Source organism: Eupeodes corollae, chromosome 3 (genome assembly GCF_945859685.1).
Source record: "Eupeodes corollae chromosome 3, idEupCoro1.1, whole genome shotgun sequence".
Classification (NCBI taxonomy): Eukaryota; Metazoa; Arthropoda; class Insecta; order Diptera; family Syrphidae; genus Eupeodes; species Eupeodes corollae.
In genome coordinates, this window is record NC_079149.1 from 42,830,828 (window position 1) to 42,841,052 (window position 10,225).

Below are 10,225 nucleotides of genomic sequence, written 5' to 3' on the forward strand. Positions count from 1 at the left end.
AAAAGCCATATTTATCAATTATTATTTATTTTTGCAGTAACTTTTTAAAAAATGTTGCTTTTTGTACGGAATCAGAAAAAAAAATTGTTTTAAATCTCAAACTTAAATCAGTAAAAGCTAAAAACATATTTTAATTTTTGTGAAAATTGCAAACAATTACATCCATACTAAAATATTTGTTATTCAAGTTGTCTTGTCTTTGTACAGAAAGAGACGTTTACATAAATCTGGTAGATCCATTTGTTTTTTTTTCTGAGTGTTTATGACGTTAATCTTATAAGTAATCCATGTTTTCGACCTCGAAGTCTGAACATATCATGGCAGAAAATTGCTGATTTTAACCCTAATGCTAATTAATTTCTTACAGTAAATACACTCAACGATTTAAAGTTAAATTTTCCTCATTGTGAATCCTTATATTTCTATTCTTCTTTCTTATGACTTCTTTTCAAATGACAAAATTGTTTGACTATTATTTGATTTTTATCTTCCCATAGGAAGATATTGTAATGGGTCTGATTTGTCAAATTAAAAATGTTGACATTTCTCGACGTTTCAAGGTCCCTAGAGTCGAAATAAAAGATTTTTAGAAAGATGTCTGTGCGTGCGTGTGTACGTACATTCGTACGCCCATACGTCCGTACGTTCGCGACGTTTTTTTCGTCTTCCTTAGCTCAAGAACCAGAACAGGTATCGGTTTCAAATAAATTTGCTATACAGATAATAATGCAGAAAAGGGCTCCCAAGAACATTACGTGGGGTTTTTTTTTACCATAGCAGTTTCAAAAAAGGTGAATATTTTGGTTAACACTATATATCTAACGAACCAATGACCCAATGACGCTAGGGACCTGAATTAAATGTTATATAATATATTGTAACGTAATACCTAACCAGTATATTTTTGGAAAAAAATCCAATTAACATTTTTTTATAAAAAAAAACTGAAAAAATTGTCATCGAGAAAATTTTACGAATATTTCATTTACAAAACAATTTTGTGCGACGACAAAAACTATTTTAACATCTGGTAGAATTTTTAAGAAATCAAATTCACAGTTTTTTCATAAAAATAAAAACCTAAAAAAAACACTATTCAAAGTTGGTAAAAATTGAATTTCGACTGAAATATCTTTTCAAAAATTTGGGATTATGGCTTACAACTAATGTTAACTTATAATAAATATTGTTTTCAATATTCAGATAAATTTTGAGAAAAATCGAATGGACAGTTTCTTACAAAAAATATTTTATAAAAGTTCTTAAAAATTGATTTTCGATTGAAATATTTTTTCAAAAAAACTTTGAGATATTGGCTTTTCACTACTTTTATCTTTTTAAAACTATTGCTTTTAACATTCAGTAAAATTTTGAGAAAAGTCTAATGACAGTTTTTTCACTAAAAATAAAAAACTTATACTAAAACTTCGTACAAATTTACTTTCGACTCATATAGCTTTTCAAAAATTAAAAACATTGTCTTCAAACTTTTTTTATTTTACAGAAAATATTGTTTTTAGTAGTTTTCCTTTTTATAAAAATTCAACAGTCCTTTTATTCATAAAAAAATAAAATCTACAAAAAATAGTACCCAAATTTGGTAAAAATTGATGTTCGGTTTTTGATATCTATCTAATTAATTTCATTCATCCAATTTGTAAAAATTTTAGAAATGCTACTTTAATTGGTAAACATTTGTTTTCGACTAAAAATCTATTTAAGAAAAATATTGTTGGTTATTTTAAAATTTTTAGAATAATTCAACTGACAACTTTTTTAACTCAACACGAAAAAATTCAAGTTTTTAAGCAGGACAAATCGACAGACGGGTTGGAAAGTTATCAGAATGGGTAGCATCAGAGACTTTTTTTATTTTAGAAATTATAATTTATTGCATTGAAATTTTTTGCTAAAGATCTTTCTTTCAAAAATCCTTGAATCATAACCCATAATTTTTAGAAAAAAATTATTCAATAACAAGCAGAGGTATGTATTAATTTAATACAAATTTAGTTAAAACAATAATAAATACAAATATGAAAAAATTACTTTAGTCAGTTTTTATTTTCATTTTAGGATTTTCAAAACCAAAAAGTTGATGTCCTCAACATTCTTGAAAGATAGTAATGTTTACAACATCAACAAATTATTTTATTTTCTCAATTAACAATAATTTATTAATAACTAAATAACTTCTAAATACTGGTCTTATTTAAATAACACTTTTATACTGAAAATCAATATAAAAATATTATTGTTCTCTATTCAAATCCATATAAAGTGTTTTTACAAAAAATCAACCCAATTATCTGAAGAACGAAATTATAGAAAGTATGTTGCATGTTTCATGGCAGAGATACAGCAAATTATAATTTTAAAAATCTGATCATTTAACTGATAAGTTGGCACGATCCGAAAATTACTATCATAATAGCCACACAAGTATTTACAAAACTTAAATTACATTTTAATCGGAATTCATTGACCGTAATATTGACAATAGAATGCATTTATGAGAAAGAAATTGTAATAGCTCTCATTCGTTACTGTAAGGAGCGTATGATTTCATAAACCATTTCGAAAAATAAAGATTTATCGTCTTTGTGCATTAATCTGTGTTCTGGTTGTTTCAGTTTTTGCTAAAGTAATTAAACAAATTTCTTTTTATTGACCTTACCATACCTTAACAAAAAAAAAAAAAATATTATAAGTTTTGATAAAATTGAAATATTTTGATAATATTGTATTAATTAAAAAGTTGTTATAAATTATAAAAGTACAAAAAGTTTGTTGATTTTTTGAGGATACTTAGCCCTTAAGTTTAGTTTTATAAATAAAATAAAATGTTTAAGTCATTTTAAGCCACTTGGAGTGCTTAAACCTCAAAAATAATACTTTTTCTACATGTTTATCAAACAGTGTAATATTTTTAATTTTTTCTTCAGAATAAATTATCAGTTCGTGTTCAAAGAATCATATGCAATGTTCACGATAAATCTCTTGAGATGGAAATGTGCACAGTCAAATCAATTAACCGAACTACAACTATAATAAATATCGCAGGAAACTATACCAGGCCACTTCAAACATTTTTGGTTCGTATTTTTATTCAAATCAATATATTGAAAGCAAATATATTAAAATTGTACCTTTTACAGATAAATTCACAATTGTATAAAAAATCTGAAATCAAATACAGGCCATTTCTTGTCAATGTGACCGATGATTATTGTCAATACTTTGCAAAAAATAAAGCCAGTCCATATTTTCGAATTGTTTGGCCTATTGTAATGGCTCATACAAATATGAATCATGAATGTCCTTATTATGTGAGTGTTTTTACTAATAACAATAGAAACAAAAATTACAATTATATCACATTTATTTTTAAAAAAGGGTTACCACTATATAAGAGATTTACCAGTAGATGCTGAAAAAATACCACCAGTTTGGCCTAGTGGACAATTTCTTTTAAATATTTTATTTTTCGAAGCTAATAATAATAAAATATTAACATCTCAGGTGTATTTTGAATTAAATCAAATGCAGTTTTTCTAAAAAAAAACGTTGAATAAAAAATATTTTGTATTATAAGTTAATAAAATTATCATGAATTTGTGTTTCTTTACTTTTTATTCATTTAAAAGGTAATATAAAATACTAGTCAAAAAGGTATTTAAAAAATTAGTGTTGGCTTATTATAAAGTACTGAGTGTGTTTACTATTTATTTATTCGTGTTTCAAGTTACAATACTTTATGGAGACTACATTAAAATTAAACAAATATTTACAAATTGACAGTTGTAAAAACATAGTGTTACAACAAATTCAATACATCTTTCTTAATATCATATCTATTTTTTATTAAAATCAATTAAAAATTTGTTAAAAGCATTACAAGAAGCAGTTATTGTATTACGTTTCGCATAATTTGTGCTATGAAAAGGAACATGTAGAAAATTACCATTTCTAGGACGCAAATTCCGAGATGTAAAATAATATGTACTTAAACTGAGACAATAAAATTGAACAATTTGTACAGTTTTCTTCTAGATACTAAAGGTATTACGTCAATTAAAGCACATCTGGTCTCATAAAGTGGCATATTTGAATAATTATAAAGCTTTCGTAAAGCAAATTTTGTAAATCTCTGCAATCCTTAAAATACTTGATTGTGTAAAGGGATTTCATATTATGCAACAATATTCAAGTAAAGGTCTTACAAGAATGCAAAAAGAGTTTTTTAAAGTATAAGGATGTTCGAATGACTTAGAAGTTCTTGAAGTAACTATCAACACGGAGTTAGCTTTTGAAATAACATTATTAATTTGGAGAGAAAAATTCATATTCGAGTCAAAAATTACACCAAGATCGTTTTGATCTTCATTAAGAACTGATTCTCAATTTTTTAATCAAAACATATTTATTTTAGAAAAAGTGACAATACTACACTTATTTACATTAAAATTTAAAGCATTTATGAATTTTCAATATTCAATTGAATTTTACTAGCATCTGATGAAGAACCTACAGAACTAAAAATCTTGAGATCATCAGCATATAAAAGACATCTAGAACTTTTAATACAATTCAGTAAATCATTTGTAAATAAAATGAAAAGAAGTGGACCAAGATGACTACCTTGTGGTACACCGGAAAAATGTTGTATTTCATTGGAAAGAACATCACCAATTTTTACATATTGTCTTCGTCCAACCAAATAGCTTCTGATCCATCTTAGGTGATTCAAGTGGAAGCCAAGTATTGCAAGTTTTTTCAAGAGAACCTATTGTACCCGATCTAACGCCTTGGAAAAATTTTCTTAAAGCACAAGACAGTAATTTGTAAAAATTGCTAAATTTGTTGCAGTAGACCTACCACTCATAAAGCCTTGCTGATGCAATGAAATATATTTTTGAACTAAACTATAAAGTTTAATTTTAACAATTGCTTCAAATAATTTGGAGATTAGCTAAAGCTTATCAATAGGTCTTTAATTTTCCACAGATGCTTTAGACCGAGATTTATGCAAAGGAGTTATCAGAGAATATTTCCATGTATCTAAATATACTAAATATCACAGTTCATTAAGAAAAGTTAATTTTCGAATTCTTGTGCAAATCAATTCAACACCTGTTTGATTATGAAGATCATTAGTTGAATGATGCCAGTGGAAAATCAGACGTGTACACATTATATAAAACAGGACCAAGAACTGAGCCTTGAGGGACACCATACTGATAATTAACAAACACGGATTTACATTTATTAACGTACACTTGAAAACATCTTTCCTATATAAAAAACTTTGAATTGTTCTTATAAGAAAACTTGGAATCGGGAATGTTTCCAATTTGTAAATAAGAGCATTATGCCAAACAGAGTCGAAAGCTTTTTCGATATCTAATAGGACCATACCTGTTGATCTTCCTTCAGAACGATTATTTTTGATAATATTACAAATCCTAAGGAATTGATGTGAAGTACTGTGAAGGCTCCTAAGCCCGAACTGCTGGTCAGGAAAAATATGTTTTTCTTCAATTAGTAAGTTGATTAATACTTTTATGAGCACCTTACTCAAACTACTCAGAAAACTGATTGGCCTATAGCTATTAGGATTTTCAATGTCTTTACCAGCTTTTAATATTGGTATGACTTTCGCTATTTTCCAGGTCTCAGGAAAGTATTGATTTTTCAAACAGGCGTTGATAATAAATGTTTGATACTTTCTTCCTGACTTGGGTACATTTTGTATGTATAAGTTTTTTTATATTATCAAGTCCATCGGTTTTCCTTACTCGCAACTCCTTTATTATAACGGAAACTTCATCAACGGATACGTATTTATCTTGGGGTGTTTCTATTATAGAAGATAAAATTCTATAAGAGGCAGCGTCTACCAAACTTAAAGTGTCTAAACCACTTAGCTGTTGGGATACTTCATGGTTTTTCCTGAATTATACAGCGAAAGCGTTCGCCTTTTCACTATCAGTATAAAGGACCTTATTAGAAATTTTAAGCGCAGAAATTATTCTCGTCTTCTTTTTTATTATTTTAGCAATATTTCAGAAAGGTTTATGATTTTTCTGTAACTGATTGAGTGTTTGCTTCCATTTGTTTCCACAAATTTAAAATATTTCTTAACTTTTACTTAAAAAAGAAACGGTTCGCAATTAAAACAATATTCTAGAAAAATATTGATCTAATTTTTAAATTAATTTTAAAAAATGCAAAGACTTTTTACTTGCGACAAAAAGGACAAGTTTTGTATTCATATAGACGTCAAAAAAGTGGATCCCCTGATTTCATCCGTATGTTTGTCTTAGACTAAAAATAACAATAGTCCCCATACAAATTATTTGACCAATAATTAAAAATTCGAACTTCCCCACAAATGAACTGATAGATTTGTTTTAAAATGTTCTCCATTTTTTTCTTAATTTTGATTTTTAAATAATTATAATAAATAAGCTCTGAATAACTGCATATTTAAGGTGTATACAAAGGTTTTTTTGAGAAATCAAATAACATTTAAAGTTTTGAAAGTGCACTTTTTTGCAGGTATATTTTTATAGTTTGAAATGCAGGAAATATTTTTAAAGATACTTTTTGTGTGTTGACCCAGTCGTGCACTTTATTTTTAAAGTATTCTGTTTGAATACTTTAATCTGAAAAGATATCTCATAAAAGTCATCTTAACTTTTAAAAATGTCATAATCTGAAATATATATCATAAAGGTTATATGCCTGTAGATGCCAAAACTTATATTTTTCAGAGAAGATGTCTTTAAATAAATGAAGTATTTGAATCTTCATAAATGTTGCAATTTATTTCTTTTTATTTACGTATAAACTTTTTGCTTATTGTTACATTTTTCGATTTTTTATGCTAATACCAAAAACTTGGAAATATTTAGGATTCATATAATTCGATTAACTTTTTTATATTTCACGAATTTTCACGGTTTAAAACGAAATAAAACATCCTTCTTGAGTTCTCCTATCAAAAATTATTTCATCTTCAAATCGAAATCATTAAACGTCGGATACTAGAATTTCACCGTTCATCCATCTCTTAACTCACTGCCATTCTACACTTCACAAATTTAGCATAGAAAATGATGATTTCCATGAGTATGATATTTTGACGATTTGAATGATTTTTTGTAGATTTTAAAAAGTAAGAATTTAGCAAGCATGATATCTATGCACTATTTTTAAAATTGCTGAACTTATTAAACAGTTTTTAAAATGACGAAGCGATCTCACCTTAAATACTGATTTATGTATTATAAACGCTGCTGTTATTAATTTCAATTTCCTAATAATTCATTCCAAATTGTGATCGCTCATTTGATAGTTTCACCTATTTAAACAGATAAATTTTAATTATGTTTAAAATAAATGTTAACAAAATTGATTTATAATTGAAAAATAAAAGCAAAAAAAAATAAATTTCAATAAACAAATATTTCCATTTTAAAGTTGACCGTTAAATGGGTTAGACCTAAAAAAAAGTTTGGTCTTATGACTACTGAAAAAAGTCAGTTGAATGCTCAAAAGATTTTTGAATACCCGCAAAATATTTGTTGGTTTATTTGCAATGGATATTTAATTTTGTCAGTAAATGTTATAATCTTAAATGAAATACGTTTGATAAAATGTAGATATCATTCAAAAATTATTATAAAAAATATGAGATTACAAAAAATAAAATTTTTTTCTTGGATTCTTTTATTTCTTTCTTCCTCGAACAATACAAAACAGATCAAAATACACAAATTATTTGCTAGCTAAATGGAAGAAATTATAGTCTAAGAGTGCTTAATAACAAGAATAACACCCGTCATTGTCAAATGAAAGGTTTATAAACTTATTTTTAGGAAAAAATAATTCTCAAAAAAAATTCATTGTAAACAAGAATGAATGTTTCAATATACTGATATAAAAATAATTCAATCATTGTATCTTAATGTTTGTTGGTCAAAATTTAAGAAAATTAAATTGTATATAAAAACCTTCATGTAAAAATGTTCACTTATTGCTATCGTTCAAATGTTTCTGTTACATTTGATTGAAAAATGTTGTCTAATTGTTAAAATTACACGTTTATATTTTTTTGTAAAATACTGAAACTATGACAAGTTTTACATTCCAAAAATATTTTGAATTTGTCAATTTGATGAAACATGGCATAACGATAGTAGAAAAGTCGAAAACAGTGGGTCCCCCAGATTCCGTCTATCTATTTACGAACAAACCATTTTGTCGATTGAGTTCAGAATTGTAAATTAAGGTTTTAGGCATATTCGTGTTAGGCGTAGTTTTCATTTTTAAATACATAAAATAACAGTAGTCCCAACACAAATTTGTAGGTCAAAAATTTAAAATTACAATTTTTTCAAAAACGAACCGATATATTTTTTAAATTTTCTTTGAATTTTTTTTTCTCAACTTTGTGTCTTTTAAATAGAAAAAGAGGCTGCGATGCGACCCACACTCATAACTTTCCATCCCGTCTGTTGATTTATCTTGCTTAAAAGTTAAGTTTGAATTATTCTTAAAAATTTTAAAATTACCAATAATATTTTTTATATCCATAAATAGTTTAGTTTAAAAATCTAGTTTTGTTAAATAGATTTTTAGCGAAAACAAATTTTTAACAATTTAATAAGCGTTCTTAAATTTTTACAAATTGGACGAATGAAATTATTTTGAAAGATATCAGTAACCGAACGTCAATTTTTACTTAATTTACGTACTATTTTTTATAGATTTTATTTTTTTAAATGAAAAAACGGACTGTCGGATTTTTATAAAAAACTACTGCGTATAGAAAACAATGTTTTATGTGAAAAAAAAGTTTGAAGACAATATTTTAAATTTTTGAAAAGCTATTTCACTCGAAGTAATTTTTTTTTAGTTTTAGTATTAAGTTTTTTATTTTTTTATAAACAAAATTATCAATTCGACTTGTCTCAAAATTTTTCTGAATATTGAAAAAAATTTTTCTTATAAGTAAAAATTAGTTGGAGACCATAATTTCAAATCAATTTTTACGAACTTTTGTTAAACTTTTTTTTAAGTTTTTATTTTTCTAAATGATGACAACAATATATTTAAAAAGATAAAAGTAGTTTATAGCCAATATCTCAAAGTTTTGAAAAAACATTTGAGTCGAAATAAATTTTTTCCACTTTTATAAATTTTTTGGTTTAGGTTTTATTTTTTGTAAGAAAACTGTCAAATCGATTTTTCTCAAAATTTTTCCCGATTATTAAAAACAATATTTATAAAAAGTTAAAATTAGTTGGAAGCCATAATCCCAAAGTTTTGAAAAGATATTTGAGTCAAAAATAAATTTTTACCATTTTTTATTAATTTTTTTGTAAGAAAACTGTCAATTCGATTTTTGTCAAAACTTTTCAGAATGTTGAAAATAATGTTTCTTATAAGTTAACATTAGTTCTAAGCCATAGGATCAAAATTTTGAAAAGGTATTTGAGTCGAAATTCAATTTTTACCAACTTTGAGTAATGTTGTCTAAGGTTTTTATTTTTCAAAATTTGACCACATGTTAAAAACTTTATTTTTCGTTGTACAACATTATTTTGGAGATAAAATCATTTTGTATTCATAAAATTTCCGATTTGAATCCTTTTTTTAAGTTTTTTTTTCGATTTATAAAAAATATCTATAATTTGACTTTTTTAAAAAAATATATACTTGTTTGGTACTACGTTACAATTTACTATATAAAATTTAATTTAAGTCACCAGCGTTTAAGGTTCGTAAGATATTTAGGGTTAACCAAAATGTTTACCTCTTTTTAAATTGCTAGATAAAAAAAACACCAACGCAATTTTTTTGAGAGCCCTTTCTGCATCTTTCTGCCTTGTTATCTGTGTAACAAAATTTATTTGAAGTCGATATCTCTTCTGGTTCTTGAGCTACGGACGACGAAATAATGTCGCGAACGAACGTACGAACACACGCACGAGCAGACATCTCTCTAAAAATCTTTTATTTCGACTCTGAGGACCTTGAAACGTCGAGAAATTACAAAATTTTCAATTTGAAAAATTATACCCATTACAATGGGAAGTTAAAAATTGCTTGCAAATTGCGTAGCTCTAAAACAGGTCATCATTGTTCTGAAGAGGTGTTCTTCAACGCTGGCAAAACCACTGCGTAAGCTTTTCCATCTGCCTTGTTCTACAGATCT

The 10,225-nt window shown here is 26.2% G+C and overlaps 1 long non-coding RNA gene across 1 annotated transcript; it reads left to right on the plus strand.

Moving 5' to 3' along the window:
- The first annotated feature begins 2,503 nt into the window (after positions 1-2,503).
- Positions 2,504-3,266, plus strand: LOC129952886 (uncharacterized). Its single transcript, XR_008782410.1, has 3 exons — positions 2,504-2,644; positions 2,946-3,095; positions 3,159-3,266. It is a non-coding gene; the product is annotated as an uncharacterized LOC129952886 (long non-coding RNA).
- Positions 3,267-10,225: the final 6,959 nt, after the last annotated feature.